This window comes from Vicia villosa, linkage group LG3 (assembly GCF_029867415.1).
Source record: "Vicia villosa cultivar HV-30 ecotype Madison, WI linkage group LG3, Vvil1.0, whole genome shotgun sequence".
NCBI lineage: Eukaryota > Viridiplantae > Streptophyta > Magnoliopsida > Fabales > Fabaceae > Vicia > Vicia villosa.
The window spans coordinates 5,845,731-5,867,112 of record NC_081182.1 but is presented as its reverse complement, the minus strand read 5'-3'; positions in this window follow the sequence as shown (position 1 = coordinate 5,867,112).

The window sequence follows — 21,382 nt, the reverse complement described above, 5'->3', positions numbered from 1 at the left end:
TAAAGAGAGAGAGTTCAGAAACTTACCTCTGAAAATGGAGATCGTGAGGATGATAGAGAGCAACTGGGCTTGTATGAATGATTCCAAAAGCTTCCTTGTGGCTCACTGATGCTAACTGAATGCTTGTAATGACCTCAAACCTCCTGAATTGTTCTATGGACCTCCCTCGATTTCAGCTTCAAGTGAACATGGAGGGTGTTGATTCTCGAGTTACAGATGAGCTGCAGCCATCTGGTTAGCTTCACTATGACCTGAGGAGTGTGTCTGGATGATTGGCTTGCCTTGAAACCTTCTGAATCACTCCATGGACCTCCAACTGCAGATGCTCCAAAGTGAGAGCAACAATGGTGTTCCTCCACCTACAGAAGTGATCCAGGTGCTTGGATCACCTCAAATGACCTCCCTTGAGATGTTAGAATGCTCACTTCCCAAAGATAAGCTCTGGTTTGAAGAAATCGATTCTTCTTGCCAAAGAACTTTGAAAAACAATGAACAAGAGAAGAGAAAGAGAAAGCAAGTAATATGGTTGCTTTGGTGTGTTTTTCTACTGAATTGTGCTCTCCTATTTATAGGCAAATGTCTCAGTACTGAGTGAGAGAGTGAGCTTGCTTAGTGAAGCAAGTTTGGTTTCTTAGCCATGAAGAAATTTCAAAGAATATCCAAGTGTGATCATTGCATTTTCGAGCCACCTCCCCTATCCATTGATTCTATCTGATCTTAGGGGACAATTCAGATGCAAAGTGAGCTCTAATTGGTTGATGAGAAGATTCCTTGGGTGATTCATCAATTTGCCATAAATTCTCAAATGTAATCATTACATAATCACATGTTCTTGTTTTAGGAATCTTCTTCAATTATCATGGCATGGTGAAAATGAATGCATGGCATGTTTGCAGATGTATTATGGGTCATGTAGCATCTGTATTTGAGGTCATGTGCACAAAACTTCAAAGTTCCAAAATGATGCATGACCTATAATTTCACTTCATGAGGCCAACTTTGAACAAGCATAACTCTTAGCTCAAATTGAATTTTGAGAAGGTTGAACACAATTTGGAAAGCCCTAAACATCTACTTTAAATCATTAGTTTATGTCTTCTTCAGAATCCTTTGGGAAATTTGTGAAAAATGAGGTCAAAGTTGGAAGAAAACTAGGTTAAAACACTTAGAAAAATTTCTAAGTGTTTATGACCTAAACTTCAAAATTTCCAAAACTTCATAAATGGTTGATCTTTTGAAAAAAGTTCCCTTGTAAGATGTTGTTTTATTTGGCAAGATCTACAACTTTCATATTGGAAGTTTTTTGAGTTGTGTAGGTGAAATTTTGAGATCTCACCATGCCCTCAAAAACCCTAATTCCCGACTTTTCGCTCCTTGATGAATTTCTTTGAATTTCTTTGGCCAAATGACTTTGACATCCATATATTGATGATATTGATCTTTGAAAGTCATTTTTTGACCAAAAACCTTAAAAGTCAATGATGATCCTTCACAGTTGACTTTTTCCTGACAAAGTGAATTTTTGGGCTTTTGTGTAGAAATAAGATCTTCTCCCCAAATGGATGATATAAATGGATTATATGGAGGTAGTAGAGATCCTTGAATCATGTCTTGAGTTTTGGATTCATGCCCTGATCAGAAGTCAACTATCTTGGTGAATTAGGTCAAAACCCTAATTTGTCGACCATGTGAAAATAATGACTGTAGACTTTGAATTGAAGTGTGATGTCCAGTAGATCTTGTAATATGAGTTATTTGAAGATGATTGATGTCTTTGAATGATCCTCTGAGGTTTTTTAGGGTTTCCCAAATGTGATCCCTGATTTCAGTCCTTGATAGGCTCAAAACCCTAGTCTGGTGACCTGAGTAAACCTGTACTCATATGACTGGATGTCTAATCAATCATAGATGAGAAAAGTGAAGTTTTTGAGCCCCATGATTGTATTAGAGACTAGTCTTTGTATTGATTGATCCTTTGCCTGAGCTTTCTTGTCTTTGAGCATCCTCGATTAGGTACCAGATGGAGAAATGACTGCTCTGGGTACTTGTCTTGACCTGATGAAAAATCCTGAAGATATGTCATCTCAGGGGGGTCAAAAATTAGGGTATGACATCATGAACTTAGGAATCATGTCTCTGGTTGATCAGGGTTGGAGGTAATTCTAGTTGTGCTTGGGTGAAGGCTCCTGGTAATTTCAGCAGTTTTGAGAGATCCTTTGAATCTTGGCTTGATTGCCCCGAATATCTGAACGCTTAGTCCATGGGGTATTTCAACCGTTTTTGTGACTCTGAGGGTGATTATAATTTGAGATGTTCATGCTCGAACTCAACGGAGTTCTGAAGACAACTTATCCCTTGAGAGGGTTAAACTTTTCATCTGCAGCTCATGATGGAGGTTTTCCTGGTGTCAAGTACTTGTTCATATGCAAAGAATGTTTAGTATGAGAAATATAAATCTAATGCAAAGTTCATGTTTGTCTTGAAATATATTTTTTTTGAAAGGATGTCAAAACATCGATTTTTTGTGAAAAGTGGCGTGATACCAACTCAAGCGTTTAGCAAAACTCCTAGGAGTCGGTTTACCGTATTCTCGTTTACAGTATGCTTTCGAATTAACCCTGCTTCAATTAGGACTTTTGAGGGTTGTAATGTGGCCAAGTTCACGGTTTTAGAAGAAAGGATTTTTAGGCTCAAAATTTTATTGGCGCCCACCCCCTTCGTGATGTTCTTCAACCTAAGTTCAGTTAACTTGACGCGAGCATTCATCCTTCAAGAGGAGCTTGGGACGTACGATTGAGGAGTCGATGAGGTGTCTGGACATGGCAGTCACTTACCTTTTATTCTTGGTGTCTGATCACACGATCTTTAAGGACCTTTTTTTGTTTCCCTAACTTTTGCCTGGACAATTTCTTTTGAATTTTTGGTTTGCAGTCCAGCGGGAAGCCCTAATTTTTGCCTAAGTCGCTGGTTTTCAAGTTCGTTGACTTAGCGGGCTTTCTTTTCTCTCTTTCTTTTCGATTCATTTTTCTCTTTTTTTTGAACAAGTCGTATGAGACGTCTTCAATTTATTATCATTGGAAAGATTGTGACTGCCTCATTTCTTGGTTGACGAGGGATAATCGTTGTTGTACCGTCATATTTTGACCTCCTATTGTGCGAGAGATGACCATTGCGGTCTCGACTTTTTCTCAACCTTTTGAAGGATAACCATTTTTGTTTCCTTAGGTGCGAGGTCCTGCTGAATTTTGAACACCCAATCAGGTTAACTGAACACTACCCTGCCCCTAGGTTAAATGTGAGGGTTTTTTCGTATAGAAAAGAAACTCCTACTTCAAGGCTCAAAAGGGGTTGGCAAGGGATTAACTTCCTTATATCTCCAGTGTTTGGGAATCTGAAACAATGCCTGTACATCATCAACAGGGTTTTACTCGAAAGCACACCATTTGAGATTATTGGTATTATGTGTTCGTCATTCTCCCTTCAGAGTCATCATGCTTTATCATTGAGAGTTTGGTATCACAAGCAAATAAGAACATATTAGAGCGAGAGCGAATGAATTTTTTCAAGACAAACACATCCAATGCATCGTTATTATAGTTCAAAAACACACAAGTATTGCATATAGACAGTATTGAACAAGAACAAGAAAGATTACGCATGAAAATGCATGAGAAATTACGAATTGCCAACATTGAGGAGATTTTCTCCGTATGGACTTATTGCTTCAGAAGGTCCATTGAGTCGAGGGAGAACTTCAAATCTGGCCATGCACGTGTGAATATGATAACCTTTGCATCAATCAGGTCTTGTACCTTATCTCGGACTGGTTGGCAATTATCGATCGACTGACCAAGTGCCCCAGAGAGGAAACCAAACCAAGCGTTCGTATCTGAACTACAGATTACTTCTAAGAAGAAGATTCTGACGAAGCCACAAAGGAGTTGTAAGTATCAAGCTTTAGGGATTTGAGGTAGAAAATGAGAAGCTCGTTGTCTGGAAACCTGTTACGCACTGATATGTATGCAAATGCATATGCAATGCTTTCAAGGATCTTTTTGGAACCCAATTTGCAACATTGACATGTAGTTGCAGCTTTGTTGAAGAACTTCGACTTCCGTCTTTGAACGTCCTTCTTTAAGAATCAGGTTCACCATATCCAGTGGGTCATAGCCTCTGATTCGGGGTATGGTACTTTTGAGCTTAAAAGCATGTGGCTAAAGGAAAATAAATCCTCTTGCCCCTTGATAGGAACTATACCCTTGAGTTTGAAGGCATCTGGCTAGAGGAAAATAAATCCTCTTGCCCCTTGATAGGAATTGTACCCTTGAGTTTGAAGGCATCTGGCTAGAGGAAAATAAATCCTCTTGCCCCTTGTCAGAAGTTTAGGCTCTTGATAGTCTTTCCATAGTACCTGGAAAGTATGCGCCATGAATTCCTAAGATCCTTGAAAAAGGTTAGTAAACATGTTTGGTAAAAGCATAAGGTAATATGGACAAGGGAGTCCTACACATAAAACCTGCAAGGAAATCAAATCGTTAGGGTATGAAAAAAAAAATCCTTCAAGAAGATCAAGTTGTTAGGGTATAACAAATCCTGCAAGGAGATCAATTTGTTAGGGTACACACAAATCCTGCAAGGAAACCAAACGGTTAGGGTATAAGCAAACCTTGCAAGGAAACCAAACGGTTAGATAATAAATACAAACAAGTCACACAAGTGTCCTTAGATTTAAAGGCTTGCATGAAGTTCGTAGGTAAGTACCCTCCCCACTGAAGTTTAGTTGGTTCAACCTGTCCTAGATAGTAACCGGGTTCTATGGTGCTCATATCTCTGATCTTTCTCGCGGGCATTATCTCAACATGGCACTCGATCGGCCAGTCAAAAACATCCCTAGAGTCCAATCTCAATGAGTGTAGCATCGAGTATCAACCGGCTTCAGTCAAGAATCCAAAGCCAGCCATCTCACTACTTCCTATAGGCCAAAGTCAAATTCACTAAGGTTCTAAGGGCGAATTAGTGCTTAATGACACCACACGGTAGCCAAATGTCTCCTCGATCACTTTCAAGGGCCATCAGGACAAACCAAAGCGTCGCACTAACGGTGGCCACCAGATCAACCATAACGATACATGTCGTACAGTCTCCTTGGTCTATTGCCACATACCTAAGGTATCTAGATCCGGGTGTAGGACCTTTCACACAATAACAAACCCAAACAATTCCCTTAAAAATAAAGCAGACAAACAAACAATTAAAAACATTTATAATGAACTAAGCCCTAAGGTAAACCCCTCTTAAAGACTCCCCAGCAGAGTCGCCAGTTCTGTAACTCGGTGAACTGACTTTTATTTTTAATAAGCAACAATGTTGCGGTAAGCATGAGTCGCCACCGACTTTTATTTTGTCCAATGTTAGGAAAGGTAAAAAGTACAGAAAAAGACCTTCTTTGAAAGAAAACGGGCTCGGGGGGTAAGTTATGAAAAGGGAAGGTGTAAGCACCCTTTTCATCTGTAGTTATCTACGGGCTCTTAACTTGCTTAGCTCATGTTTGTTTGTTTTGAATTAAAAAGAAACATAAGGACTTTAGCGTAAATGCGTAGCCTTAGTTTTTTGAAATAGTAGTGAAAAGATGTTTTTTAATTGAGCTAGGCATATTAAGAGCACTACCCTAAATGGTTGGTCTTTTTCTATGCCTTTTAAAGTTCCTAAGACTATCCATACTATATGGAAGTAGGTAGTCCTTGTTTATATTGGACGTGCGGGTCATCGTATGGTCATAGAAGACAACATGTAAGGATGTCTTAGCATTCGAAGGGACTATCATCATTTTCGAAGGCAACTCGAGGGACAAGATCATTTCATTGTAGGCAACATCGAAGGGACATCGAGGGACCATGATCTTTTTATCGAAGGGACTATGATGATTTATTCGTAGGCAACCTTGCTAAGACATCCCTACGTTCGAGGGACTTGACCATATAATCGAAGGCAACCGAGAGGGGCGTACCCTAGAGGTGAGTGTGTGAGAAGTGTGTTAGATTCAGTTATTTATTTATCTTAAATTAAGTTAGCTAACAATTGATTTTAAATATTCCCATACAATCCTAAGCATACATCTAGCAGTTAAATATATACAAAAAATAAAAATGCGAAAATTAAAGCCCTACGCTATTACATGGCTTCGGGGATGAGGATTACAAATTTAAACGAATGGGGATAGGAAATTATTACAACAACCCAAAAATAAAAATTAAAGCGAAAATGATATATATACAAAATAAAATTGTAATTGTCCATGAGAGAGAGTCTGATGCCTCAATGATAATAATACCTCGCAAAATAAAAAATGTTAGTAATGGATATATACAATCACGTATGAGAAATGATAAAAATTAGCTACAAATAATTATAATTAAGAAAAGATAAAAATTAAACATATCAAATTCTGAAAAAAAAACTAATTGAAATGTTTTTGATTTTTTTTTATTAAAATTAAACTTAAAAAAACATATTTTTGTATTTTTATATATTAAAAAATCTAATTAATGAAAATATATTTTTGGTATTTTGATATTAGAAATAAAAATTTAATTATTAACATGTTTTCTTTCTATTTTTGATAAGAAAAAAAATTTAAAAATAAAATAAAATAAAATCTAGTTACAACGTTTTTTGATATATTTAATAAAAAAATATATATATATGAACATAAAAACAAATTTATTCTACGTGAGGGTAGCACTCCATTTCAAGATTATATCCACCATTTTTATTCGACCTTTCAAAGGGAGAAGTCATATCCAATAATCATAGGACACATGGCAAATTAATGGTAAAATAAACCTAACCAAAATTACCAATAGATGTGGAAAAGAAACAGCCACGTTAGTTCCTTGTATTTAGATAATAAACATGAAGTTTCTAATACTCTTTCTCTTTTTTTTTATAACAATAGTCTTTCTCTTTCTCAAAGTGAATAACAACACAGCAGTAATAAAAAAACCAGATCTATATATCAACAAGCATTCTCCTCTAATTCATACAACCCGAACTTAAACAAAAATCATAGTAGAAAACAAAATCAAAGCTCAAAACCACAACATACCTTGGGTTGCGATCGGAACAGAAAGAACATGGAGCCGCCAGAAAAGCACTCGGAGATGTCGTATGGGGACCTTGATATGGCTGCGCGGAGAGGACGGTGGTGACGGTGGAAGCTCGCGGTGGTGGAGACGTGATAGAGGGAGGCTTCCGAATCTACGGCGGCTCCAAGGTAGCTTTGAGGCGATGCCTCGACTTTTACGTCTTTGCGATTCGGCTCTCTCAGTATTTTGTTATCTCCTTTTCTTTATTCCAATCTGCAAAAACAACAAGAACATCTAACAAATTGTACTGTTAGTTTATGTGAAGATTATCTCACTGTGTTGAATTTTGAGAGAGTTTTTATGTTGTTAATAGAAATTGATATGACTTTGGTCTCATGAGGGAATGATGTTAAAGGGTAAGATTTGGATTCGGTTTTATACAAAGGTGCAGAGAATTGTTTTTCTTTAATAGGTTAGAATTAGTGATAAAGAGTAAAGTGTTTTGGTTTGGAAGTTTACAGGTTGTGATGAATGTATGATTGTAGGGATGATTCGTGTGTTTTTGCTTACAGTGATGTTAATGTTGAATTTGTTATGTGAGAAAGGTTTGTGGTTTAAACAATATGGTTTGTAATTATTTTCTTGTTTAGTTTTTTTTGGATGGTCTGAAAAAAAGCAATGGTTGGTGAATTTGTACGTGTGAGAGAGGTTAATGTGAGAGTGGTAGTGCAGGTTAGGATTGTTAGCCCCTTTTTTTGGGTTCATTTCCTCTGTTTTTATAGCCTCACAAAAATGTTATAAATGGTATTGAACAACAGATTAATTGAAATTATGAGCTTTGTCTACCATGTTTATTTCTTTTAATATTTGAAGATTTTTGTCTGGAGGTTGTTTTGGTATGTTTGAGGATTTTGTCGTGTAAATGTTTTGGAAATAATTGGGAAGTCTTTTTTTTGTTATTTTTGAATAAAATAGAAAAAATAAAAATAAAAAAAATGCGTGAAATAAAAAAACAAAAAATGATATTTAAATAAAATAAAAAAGTTATTTTTGGTGGTTTTTTAAATATAAGTAGAAATAAAATTAAAGCTAAGGTAGCAACAAATAAAAAATATGTCAGAAATGGGATTCGAACTCAGGACCTTGTAGTTACAATTCTTACTTCCTTACCAATTGTGCTATATTATTTTTTCAAAATAAAAAGCCAATTGAAAGTGTATGAAGCATCGGTCAGCATTTTGCTATTTATTAAAATATAAATAATTTAAGAGTAAACTATTATATTTTAAAATAGACTTTAAATCGAATATTTATAAAATTCAGGATGTCAATGTAAATGAACCCAATATTTTATAAAAATTCAATTTTGAAATAGTTTTGATTTTTTTTGAAATGCGTGGGCAATCATTGAAAATTTTAAGTTAAACACCCTGGTGTGGATGCTTTAATGGGCAGATCATATCACATAGCATAGTCAATTTTTTATTTTATTTTTATTTTTAAAAATATATAAGTTGTTCATAAAATTAAATTTAGTGCATGAGTTGTGATTTAAAGTGCTTCATTATACAAGTTGCATAGAGTTTGTAATTCATTTAAATTATGATTCATTTGAAGTGCATGACTTTATTTTATGTATGTAAGTTAACCGATATGTTATTTTTATAAGTCGGCCAAAGATCTAATACGGGAGATCTGCATGTTCAACCAACTATGCATAATCTAACAAAAATTATTCAACATATACAATCAGCTCACTTGAGATTTAAGGTCACTTTCCTGATATCGATTTTTTACTTCACTTATCTTTGACTCGATAACTGATTTGGGGGTTGAAGTGTTAACCATGGAGGTCCACCTAAAGCCACCGTACCAGAGATCAATACCACCGCTTTATGAGTCAAACATCTTCAATCAACATCAATTATAGTTCTCATGCAGAACAGTGGTGCCATCTGCGAGAAATGACACTGAATTCCTGCAAAATTCCAAGATCAAATCTTGTTTGATCCAAAGGAAAATCACAAAAAAAATCGCACCTGAAGCTTATTTCATTCTCAACGTAGTGACAAAGTACCTTCCCTCCAACCTCCCTGATACAACTATCCATTCCATTGACTATAATTAAGAAGATCCAAAAGGAAACATGAAGACATGGATAATCCTTTCGTTATCGCCAGATCTTACCCTATATGTAAGCGAAACATATAAAACCTGTGAATCATCTCTATTGTGGTCGAAGAAATAAGCATCTACCTCAAATTCAAAATCTTTGTCTATTATAGCGATAGGATATACCGTTTTTAAAAAAAAGGCTTAGTCTGCAACAGAAGCTTGGTCGATCCAGAGATAGTTCGAGACGGACTCAAAAGTATAACTCTCCACCCAGGCTAGAGATGAATGAGAAGGAAAATTAAACTAATCTAGTAAGTTCCTTAAGTGCCTATAGAAAGAGATATATCAACCGAGTTTATTCTTAACGTCAGATAAGTTAAACAAACACACATGGCGAGTCAAGAACAAGGCACATTTTCTAAAAGTCAAATTTGTGAGGGTTCTCACATCAAAGGCGGATAATACCTTGTAGTCGTAGTGGTGCAAAATTAAGGCCGACTAGTATGGAAAATTGACACCATCCAAGTAACTCACCTACACATCGAGAGAGGCAGAAATCCAACAAAATGTTGTCCCGAAACTCTGAGTGAAATGCCATATAAGAGAACCTGTATGAACCAAGGAAGATGTAAGCAGGGGAATAAAGTTCATTGACTCATGTCCTATCAATGTTAAAATCAATCACTAAACGGTTTATTGTCCAAAGGACACATGCCAATTCAATATGCATACAAGATAAGTATTTCTCAATGTTTATCAAAATTTAAAAGAATAAATATTTTTCCTAAAGAAATGTTGTACAAATAATATTATAATCCTCTACAATATTGGCATAGATAATATTTGTCAAACAAGATTCCACTTGGCTAAATGTGATTAAAGCGCGGCTTCCGCACCCCCATTTAGGAACTAACCATTTTAAGAGTGTAGATGGCGACGTCTAGAAGATATCCATCCCGAACCTGGATTAAACTTGGGGAAAATGACATGATCCCCACCTTTGGTCGGGACAATTTCTAGTGATGCTGAAGATTTGATCCAATTCCCCTTGACTGGGACGGATTAAGATAAGCTTAGCAGTTATACTAGTTCCCTTTGATTGAGACAGGTAACAGTGAAGCATGGTAGCTATTGTGACTCTCATCAATCAGGACAACAAATTTTAATAGCTATGCTGATTCTTACCCAATAAGCAGGTGACAACGAGCTCTAACACTTCTTGGAAAATTCAAATTCGATCGCACCAAAAGCAAAATCCACAAGCTCATTCAAAGCTAGTAGGCAGAGTAGAGAATGACCCAATGGTATAGCAAGACCAGATGGAATATTAAACAAATTAAGGAAAGCATAAAGGAAACATGAATTGAAGAAAGGTAAATAAATAGATATTGTTGTTCATACAAGTAATAGGAAAACACAAGAGCATAAAACCCTATTTACATTAAACATAAAATGAAATCAAGCCTCTCCCTCTTGAGGCATTGCACCATATGTGAGGAAGATGTTTATCATCAATCATAAATTTGTTTTGATGAAGACAAAAGCCTCTCATAAAAGAAAGATCAAATAAGAAAAAGTTTGGAAATCAAGAATCAGAAATGAATAAGCTTATGGATATTTGAGAAGTAAATGAAACTGATCTTGATTCTATGGTAATCAATTGAAATTCATTATGTATAAACTATAAATGATCAAAAAAATATACGCATCTTCATCTCTAAAGTTATCAAATTACAATATGCAAAAAAATCTTTGTAGTATATTAGATTGTCAAACCTTGGAGACCAAATGCCTAATTACTGATTTCTATCTTATCAATGTAAAGTTAGAAGGATTGAGTATTTGAATAATTTCAATTTTAGCGAACAAAATAATAGACAAAAATATATAGTGATAAATAAGACTTTATGGTGCATGATAACTATTCAGACATATCCAATTGATCCTCTGGTTCCATTGCGATAAATTTGACAAGGCTATAGAAAGTAGATAAAATTGGACAACGCCTACTTTCGTCAGCGTGTTGTTTTGTTTGAGATGAATAATGCTTCTGCTTTCGATTGCCCAAATTATTCATCAGAGAACAATTTTTTCCCAACTAAAAAAATAGGACTATCTCAACTGAGTACGAGACACTTTCGTTGGTTCGTACTCGGTTGTCTAGAAATCTGTGATCTGATACCGAACTATACCTTTTTAGTGTCTCCTGAGAACCTGAGGCCTCTCTCACCTTAAATGTTGTTTGTGGAGAGGTGCGTCTACGGGAGGGCGGGGTGGAGAAGGATGGACTGGAGAATCCGTCTACTGGGGGAGGGAGAAGTAGTGTGAGTAACAGGAGGAACACCAGAAGATGAAGGTGATGCATCCGGTACAGCCTGTCCAGATGCAGGAGGATGTTGGGTTGCCTGACTCCTTTGTCTCTATACAGAAGCGTGTTGTGCTACCCTGTCGTGTATCAATCGAGATGCTCTGTCAGTCATTGCTCATGTAGAAGCACGAAAAAATGGTTAACTCAAGGACCAACGTTGAAAACAAACTTGAATACACATAAGGGAAAAAACATGAAATATACATGCGGTTTTGTTCTTGATGAAAACCGAAAGTATATTTCCGATTTCTGCTACGATTTCAGAGGTGCGTTAATGGCACCCCACCCTCACAAAAGAACTCACGTAAACAACCATTTTGATCATTTAAAATATATGTCTAACATCTTAGAAATGATTTATAATGTTTAAAACATTCCACAAATACCTAATTTCTAACCTAAAACACACATTTAAGTGGATTTTACACAAACTCTAAAAATTTCAAAATCAACTTACTTGATTGTTTGTTGTTGTTTTTTGTAGTTTGATTGTTGTTGGATGCTTAATACACTGATGTTTGATGCCTTAAAACGACTTCTATTGCAAATGCGATTGATTCGGTGAAAATGAGATTGAGAGAAATTTGAGAGAGTTGAGTGTGTTTGTTTTTGTTTTGAAACTGTAATGGGAGGGGAAGAGGCAGCGCACCTTTTAGGTGTTCAACGAACCAGAAATATATTTGTGGTTCCATATTGTAGTTATATTTCCGGTTAGTTCTTACGTTAATGTCAATTATGATGCGCACCGGAAATATACTTCCGGTTTTTAGGGGCATTTTTGAAATTTTGCGTGGCGCGTTGAAAAAACATGGGTTGGAATAAGAAATTCCCAAATATAAATGATGATTTTAAAGTTCCAACATGCAACTTTGACCTCAAAAAAGAAAAGTTTTGTAAGTTGCGATGTAAGCATTCAATTCATAATAATCTTCACATAAAGTATATATAATTAGAATTTAATTGAAATACACTGACAGTGTAAAGATTTTTTACACTGTCAATAAATCACAACCATTGATAAATATAAAAGGTTTGACTCTTATTTTAAAATTTTTTTAAAGTTATTAACAGTTGAATGTTCATGATTTAATGATGGTGTAAAAAATTTTACACTAACAATGTATATAAATTAAACTCATATAATTATTTGTAAGGTAATGCCAACATGTGCTCTAAAGGCACATGTTAATAGTTAAATGTAAAAATAATGTATTAGAAATTGTGTATATTTTTATTAAAAAATTTACAATTAATATTTTTATTGCTTTGTTTCAAGACAAAACTTTTCATTAGTGTGTTTCTTAACATGTGTTCTTAAGACACAAGTTAGCATTACTCGAATTTATATTATAAAAAACTTATCAAAAGGCTTCATATTTTTTAAAGTTTGTGCAACGGGTCAGGCAACTTGCACATGTCTAAAGTTGATTCTTATAGCGATAAAGATAAGGTGTTATTTTATCCATTTCTTAGGAACTAAAAATATTTTTTAATTTCAAAAATATATTTTTGGACGCACTCATAATACAGACATCTTAACATTTTGTGAATGAGCCACCTCCATTTTATACAAATTTAATCCAAAAATATATCTCTAGAATTTCTGAGAAGTACACTTCTGTAACCTTCTAGCACCTCTTAAAAAAAGACTAATCTCATATACATTAATATTACATCTAAATAAGTACAAAAGTCTAAGATCTCAAAATGAATCAATTTTTTTAAGAACTCATGGGTACATTCAATTATACTGCAAAAAATTAAGTAAAGTAAATCATGGAAAACCAATATCAATCAATTCTGGACAAGGGATTTAAACACCACAATCAATATGCGGAGTTAGCAAAAAAAAAAGAAGCACTCATGATATAAACTATGCTCTGTAAAATATGCTTGTTTGATTACATATGTAAAGTAAGTTTGTTTGAATTGCTCCATGAAAAGAGATTGTTCTTGGGTTGGGATGCAAGGTATAAGATCATACTTGGAACAACTCGTTGTTCTTGGGTGGGGGGCCTCCTAGATGTATGATACAAGTTGATCTGCAAAAAGCTTATGATATGATTGATTGGCATGCTCTGGAAACCATTATGTTGGAAATGGGGATTCCCTGTAAGTTTATCAATTGGATTCTTGCTACTTTAACCACTGTCTCTTACAGGTTTAGCATTAATGGTAATCTCTCTGATCTTCTCCTAGCAAAAAGGGACATTAGGCAAGGAGATCCAATATCTCCTTACTTATTTGTCTTGTTAATGGAGTATCTTCAAAGAAAGCTTCATCAAATGCAGCTCAACTCAGGCTTTAAACATCATTCCAAGTGCTCCAAAATACATCTAACTAATCTCATGTTTGCTGATGATGTGTTATTTTTTTCTAGGGGAAATGTAAATTCTGTTACCTTGCTGCTCAAAGAATTCTATGGCTTCCTGAATTCAACTGGTATGAAGGTAAATAGCACAAAAAGTAAGATTTATTTTGGCTCAGTCCCTGCAGAGGTGAAATCTGAGATCCTGAATTTATCCTTGTTCAAAGAAGGATCCCTTCCTTTTCGATATCTAGGAGTGCCCCTTACTAGTAAAAAGCTGTCAGTCAGCCATTACATGGTCCTCATTGACAAGATTGTGTCTAGAATTCATCATTGGTCCTCTAAGCTCCTAAGTTATGCAGGTAGACTAGTGCTTATAAAAAGCATCTCTTTTGCTATGACTAACTAGGATGCTATGTTTTCCTCTGCCCAAATCTGTTATAAGAAGGATTGACTCTATCTGCAGATCATTTTTGTGGACTGGCACAGATGTTATCTTCCGCAAGAGTCCAGTTGCTTGGTCTGAGGTATGTAAGCCATTAGAACAAGGTGGTCTTGGCATAATTAACTTGTTCATCTGGAATGATTGCACCATGTTGAAGCTTTTGTGGAATCTGTGTAACAAAGCTGACAACTTATGGGTTAAGTGGATAAATTCATACTACCTTAAGAGACATTCTATCATGGAAGTGCAGAATAAACCGAGCCACTCTTGGATAATGCGTGCTATTTTGAATCAAATGGATTGTTTAACATTAATGTATATTTACTTTTTCAAATATTATAATAACTGATCGTACCTGATTAGGAGAATCGTCAAGGCAGCGGAATCTGGCTTGGAGAGCAAGATGGGGGGGTACCTGCAAGGTTCTCCGATGCTTAAGTTAGTAGCTATCAGAGAATGAGGGTTGAGAGTGAAGAATAGAATACCTGACCCTCTGGTGAAAGAGGGTATTTATAGCCCCCAGCGCTGGGCCAAGGTTTCCTAATTGGGCCAAATCTAATTGGAGGCCCACGTGCTAGGAAACTGCCAGAACGTCCTTGTGCTAGGGCTGAGTCAGCAGGTGACCCACGTTCTGGATGAGCATAGCGTAGGGTTCGGAGATGGTTGACCGAATCCCCCGCTGCGTGACGCGTGGTCTTCGCGCGTGGATAACTCTTGACGGTTATCCAGTAAATGGGTCCAATGACTTGGGCCTGCTCGGCTAGTGAGAAGAGCTGGGCCTGCTCGGCCCAGGCCAGAACAGGAGCCCCCCATGTCATTAGTCTTGTGAGAGTGATGACTTTAGCCAAGAGGCTGGCCGAGCAAGAGTACGAATGTTGGTCGTCAACTGGGATTTCGTCGTACGATTAAGTCTGCGAGGAGATAGGTTGCTGCTGGGTATAAAAGCCAAGGGTGGTCGGGTGGTGTCCTCGAAGACCAGTCGAGGAGATGGCTGTCCCTTGGTTGCCTCTTGATACGTTTCGGTTGCTTCTTGTCAGTGTGGCTGACAGGTGGCAGTTGTGGAGACTGTCATCATTGCAGCGCCGTTTTTAGGCATAAATGCAGACTGCGCCGCTTGGGTTTCCAAAGTTGTTTCGTGACGTGGCATCCTTTCGTGGATGGAGCTGCCTTGGGGGTGTAATCAATGATGGCGTCTCCTAGGCTGCCTAGGCTATCATGACACTCTTTGGCCTCCTTTCCCTATATAAAGAGCGAGAAGACCATTCATTCGTCACTTAACATTTTGCAAACTTACAAGACTCGCTCACAGCTCTCCTCTTCGTCTCGCACATCTTTCCTCCGCTTCTTCAAGTAAGTTCCTCGTCTTCTCCTTGCTTTTATTTAAGTTTTATGTTTTAGCTTCGAGTGCGGCGGGCAGGATTGATGAGTGTGTCGAGCAAAGTTCATGAGTTTGCCGAGTAGTCATAGGAGATCGTTGTTTCTTTCATGCGTTTGCCGAATGAGATTTGAGTGAGCGGTACAGGAATAGTTGAATTAGACGTCCATGCTTTAGATTTAATAAAGAATAGTTTGACTGAGACGAGCGAAGGAGATGGCATGCCTCAGTTAGGGTGTGAGTTTGCCGGAGAGCTAGATGCACCTGCCGTCCATCGCTGTACGTGGCGACTTTACTTTGCGGGTGCCATGGGGGGTGGAATTCTTTCCTCGTCTCTTTTCCTCGCCCTTTCACTTGACTTGCGGTGGAAGGGTGGATTTGACCAGTCGAATTCACTGTTTCCTCTGCTTTTCAGGTAAATGGCCGACGAGAACAAAGACGATGTCGTCTTCGACATATCAGACGGGGATGAAGCTGTTGGTTGCTCGCAGGACAAGAGTGTTCCCGTCGTCGAGACTTCCCCGAGGAAACTTGAGGAATGGGTGACCGTTGCTCCGAGGACGATTGCGTTGCGCTTCTCGACGCGTCCTAAGGAAGCCTTTAACGTCATCGAGGACCTTGACCAGGACGAGGAGCCTTCTTGGGGTGCCTTTGTGCCTAAATCTCATCAGAGGATCTGCTCGCAATTCCCTGGTCCCCGTTTCGCAATGTATGAGTTCGTCTTTAAGGAGGCTGGTCTCCGTCTTCCCTTCACTCATTTGCAACGGAGTGTCTTCAGTTGGTTGCGCTTGTGCCCGTCTCAGCTTCATCCCAACGCTTTAGTGTTCTTAAGAGCCTTCGAAGTCGTATGTGGGTACTTGGAGGTCGAAGCGACCCTGCCTCTTTTCTTCAGAGTGTTTCATTTGCAGAGGTTGCGCGATCCGGACGACAAGTGGAGTTGGGTGTCCTTTAAGAAGCCGAAGAAGCTGTTCGCCATTTATCAGGACTCTATCAAGCATTTCAAGAGTCGGTATTTTATAATTAAGCCGCTTACTCCTGAGGCCGAGAATCATTTGTTCGAGGAACGCGAGTATATTGAGGATGGGGTGAGGAGAGTGGGCCCAGCTGCTCGGTTCCCGTTGGAGTGGCAGCCTGACCACTTCGAGCATGGGACCGACTATTACATCTTCCGGGACGAGGATCTCAATGAGCGCGATACGGGGGGGTATCAGCGGCTCGCTTCTTTCATGGATGGGTTTAGACCGGCAGTATGTACATATCCCAACGGGGATCCCTTAGTCGAGGAAGATGGAGGCCCTATGCTGAAGCCTCGGCATATCAACACAAAAGCCATCCTCGAGTGTGGGAGTTATGGGGATGCGATAATTTTGTTAGGTGAGATAACTATTTCTTGTTCGAATAATATCCTTTCGGTTCTAACTCTTTATTTTGCAGGAAAAATGGCCGACCTGCATGACAAGATTGTGAAGTTGAGGGCAAAGACCAAGGGGCCCGTCAAGCTGACCGTGAAGCGAACGCGGGTCGAGGAGGTCAAGGCGGCTGCTGCGGGTGCGCCTGATGGTGGCTCCCCTTCGTCGGTTGGGACGACTTCGGGAGGTTCTCCGGCCGGGAAAAAACAAAAGAACGAGGGGACCCCCGAACTTCGCCCCCTTATCAATGACAACCCGTCCGAGGATGACATAGTGCTGCCCTCATGTACTCTGCACAGGGGGATCTTCTCGAAGAGAAATGTGCTGCTGGAGCGAGAGGAGGTGAGGCATATAGTCAGGCGTGATCGGGCGGCCCGGGATAAGGACTTGTCCGAGGATCTTGAAGGGATAATGAGGGTGGCCGCCCTGGCCTTGGCCCTCAATGCCCAAAGGGTCTTCCCTCAGAAGGACTATGATGCTCTGCAGACCAAATATGATGAGCTAGAGCACGAGTTTGAACAGTACAAGGATAAGTATGAAGTTCAGAGCGGCATTGTTGAAGACCTCTGCAAAGAGCGGAACAAAGTCGGGGCTTTGGAGGCCGAGGGAGAAAGGCTCCGTGAGCGAATTTCTGAGTTAGAGAGGTCTCATCTCCGTGCTGCCGAGGAAGATGAAGACGAGAAAGCCTTGGTGACCCGCTCCCAGCTTCTGGGCAAGGTGAGGGAGCTGGAGGTCGACTGTGTCGCTACCCTGGGGGTTGGATTTAAAGCCGCGGTGGATCAGCTGAAAGTCCTCAATCCGCGCTTGGTGACGAAGGGCATCGATCCGTACAATAAGGTTGTGGACGGACGAATTGAGTCAAATCCGGAGTTCGAAGATTGGGAAGATGAGCAGGAGCCCCAGGGTGAGGACAACGGTGCCGAGGAGGAGGATGGTGACGTCTAACCAGTTTCTTTTTGATAGTGGCCTGCGTGCCCATCGTTTTGTGGCCTGCGTGCCAATGTTTTGTGGCCTGCATGCCAAAGTAGTCAGTTGGGCGATGCCCGGATAATTTTTGTAATATTTGGATATCTCCGGCCAGTTTGGTCGGTTTTTAATATTGTTCTGCGTTTTATGCTCCAATGTTTATTTGTGCTTATCTGATTTTTATCGTTGAATATTTACGTTTGCGCTCGGCCGAGGTTTATAGCCCGGGCGTGTAGGGAACGGTCCGGGTGCGCAAAGCAGGTGTGCGCTATAAGCGAGCTCGAGGCCGCGGTCGGGGCCAGGTGCTCGCGGCGTGAACGATCCCATCGCGAGCTGGGGTTCTGCCTTGCAGGTACTTCCGCGGAGGGTCTGTGTGTAAGGCCCGCCGCGTAGTCGGCTTTGCCTCCTGACAGGGGTTATCCGACCGTAGCTGTCGTGGAGCGTACGCGCTTGTACCATGGCGCGAGTCCTTGCCCAGTCTTTCCTCGTGTTCGCTACGAGCGGCCGGGTAGCGTTAGGTTGTTTCTAACTGTAGTAGCGTCTGAGTTTTTCAGCGTTCCAAGGTCGAGCAAGTTTTTCGCCGAGAAGGTTTTCGAGGTAATATGCACCGTTTTCGGTTTTATCGTAGACTCGGTACGGACCTTCCCAGTTCGGGGCTAGTTTGCCCTCGCGCGAATCTTTCATGTTTCTGCGGAGAACCAAGTCTCCGATTTCGAATTCGCGTTTGATGACTTTAGTGCTATGGCGTAAGGCTATCTGTTGTTTCAGTTTCGCTTCTCGGAGGGAGGATCCTGTTCGGATTTCCTCGACCATGTCGAGCTCTTCTCTCATAGCTTCGTCATTGAATTCCTCCTCGAGAGGTGACTCAGTCCGACGAGATGGTTCTCGGATCTCCACGGGGATCACGGCTTCGGTGCCATAGGTTAACTTGAACGGTGTTTCGCCTGTGGTCGAATGTGGGGTCGTCCTGTACGCCCAGAGGACGCTGTGTAGCTCTTCGACCCAAGCTTTTTTGGCCTCGCCCAACCTTCTCTTTAGTCCACGGAGAATGACCCGGTTGGCGGCTTCAGCTTGTCCGTTCGTTTGAGGATGTTCGACTGAAGTGAAGTGCTGTTTCGTCCCGAGTTTGGTTACGAACTCCTGGAATTTTTTGTCCGTGAACTGGGTGCCGTTATCGGTTATGATCGCCTGTGGCACCCCGAACCGAGCGAGTATGTTCCGCTTATAAAAGCGGAGTACGTTTTGGGACGTGATTTTGGCGAGCGCTTCAGCTTCTATCCATTTCGTGAAGTAATCCACAGCGACCACTAGGTATTTATTTTGGTAAGACCCGAAAGGCCAAGGCGAGGAGAGAGATTTGAGCTCGTTTGGGGGCGCCAGGTGCATGTCGGCGTGTCGCTGACATTTATCGCATTTCTGGACGTATTCTTTGGCATCTTGCTGCATGGTCGGCCAATAGTAGCCGGCTCTGAGGGCTTTCCTCGCCAGTGATCGTCCGCCGAGGTGTTGGCCGTTGATTCCTTCGTGAAGCTCTTGGAGTACCTCAAGTGCTTGCGAAGCGTCGATGCATTTAAGGAGAGGGATGGAGAAGCCTCGTCGGTATAGTTTGTTTTCGATGATAGTATACGAACAGGCTCGTCTTTTAATCGCTGAAGCTTCCTTCGCCTCAGCGGGAAGTTCGTCTTTCGTGAGGAAGTTATATACTGGGGTCATCCAGCAATGGTCGTCCCCGATAGCGAATATTTGTAGAGCCCGCGCGTTTTTGCCTATGCTTGGCCTGGGTAGGATTTCCTGGATAACCGACTTGTTTCCTCCTTTCTTTCTTGTGCTCGCAAGTTTGGATAGTATGTCGGCGCGCGAGTTATGTTCTCGGGGGATATGCTCGACTTCTGCTTTGATGAATTTTTTCATCTTATCCTTGACGAGCGTGAGGTACTCGGCGAGTATGTCGTTTTTGGCTTGGTAATCGCCGCTGATGTGGGATGCGACGAGTTGGGAGTCTGTGTAGATCTTGACCTCTCGTGCGCCCACATCCTCGGCAAGTCTCAGGCCTGCAAGGAGGGCTTCGTACTCGGCCTGGTTGTTCGACGTGTTGAAAGATAGGACTAGAGATACTTCGATGATGAGTCCTTCGTCATTTTCTAAGATAATTCCTGCCCCGCTTCCCGAATTGCTTGAGGCGCCATCCACGTAAATGGTCCATTTGTTCCTGGTCGGGTCCGGGGAGTCGGCTATCGAGGTCATCTCTGCTACGAAGTCTGCTAAGGCCTGAGCTTTTAATGCCTTCCTGCTTTCGTACTGTATGTCGAACTCCGATAGCTCAAGGGACCATCTCAGCATACTGCCGGCCATATCTGGTCGGCTGAGGAGCTGCTTGATGGGTTGATCTGTTCGGACGAAGATGGTGTGGGCGAGGAAATAGTACCGCAGCCTTCTGGCCGCTATCACTAGGGCCATGGCTACTTTCTCGATCTGTTGGTATCGCACCTCGGGCCCTTGCAAGGCTTTGCTGGTGAAATATACGGGTTTTTGCCCGTTTTCGGTTTCTCGGATCAAAGCCGCGCTGACTGCTTTGTTTGAAACGGCTAAGTACAGATATAGAGGCTCGTTGTTATCGGGTCGAGAAAGGACGGGAGGTTTGGAGAGCACTTGTTTGAGGTGTGAAAGTGCTCGCTCGCATTCTTCGGACCATTCAAAGGTCGCTTCTTTTCGTAGCAGTTTAAAGAAAGGGAGTGCGTGTTGGGCGGATTTCGCGACGAAACGCGATAGTGCGGTGAGCATCCCGTTCAAGACTTGGATGGATTTTTTATTGTTAGGAGTGGGGAGTTCGGAGAATGCTCGGCATTTATCCGGGTTGGCTTCTATTCCCCGTTCGGTCAAATAGAAACCGAGGAATTTGCCTGCTCGGACGCCGAAGGTGCACTTCTCCGGGTTGAAGCGCATCTTGCAGGATCTGGCCCGCTCAAACACCCGTTCGAGATAGGAGGTGTGGTCGGTGTCTTCTCGAGATTTGACGATCATGTCGTCCATATATACCTCGAGGGTGTCGCCGATCTCTCCTCGGAATACTTTGTTCATCATCCGTTGATACGTGGACCCAGCGTTTTTGAGGCCGAAGGGCATTACGTTCTAGTAATAGTTGCCCGACTCTGTCATAAACGCTGTGCACTGCTTGTCGCTCCTCGCCATGGGGATCTGGTTGTAACCTGAATAAGCATCCATAAAAGACAATAGTTTATAGCCGGCCGAGTTGTCGACCAGTCTATCAATGTTAGGTAAAGGATAGGCGTCTTTTGGACATGCCCGGTTAA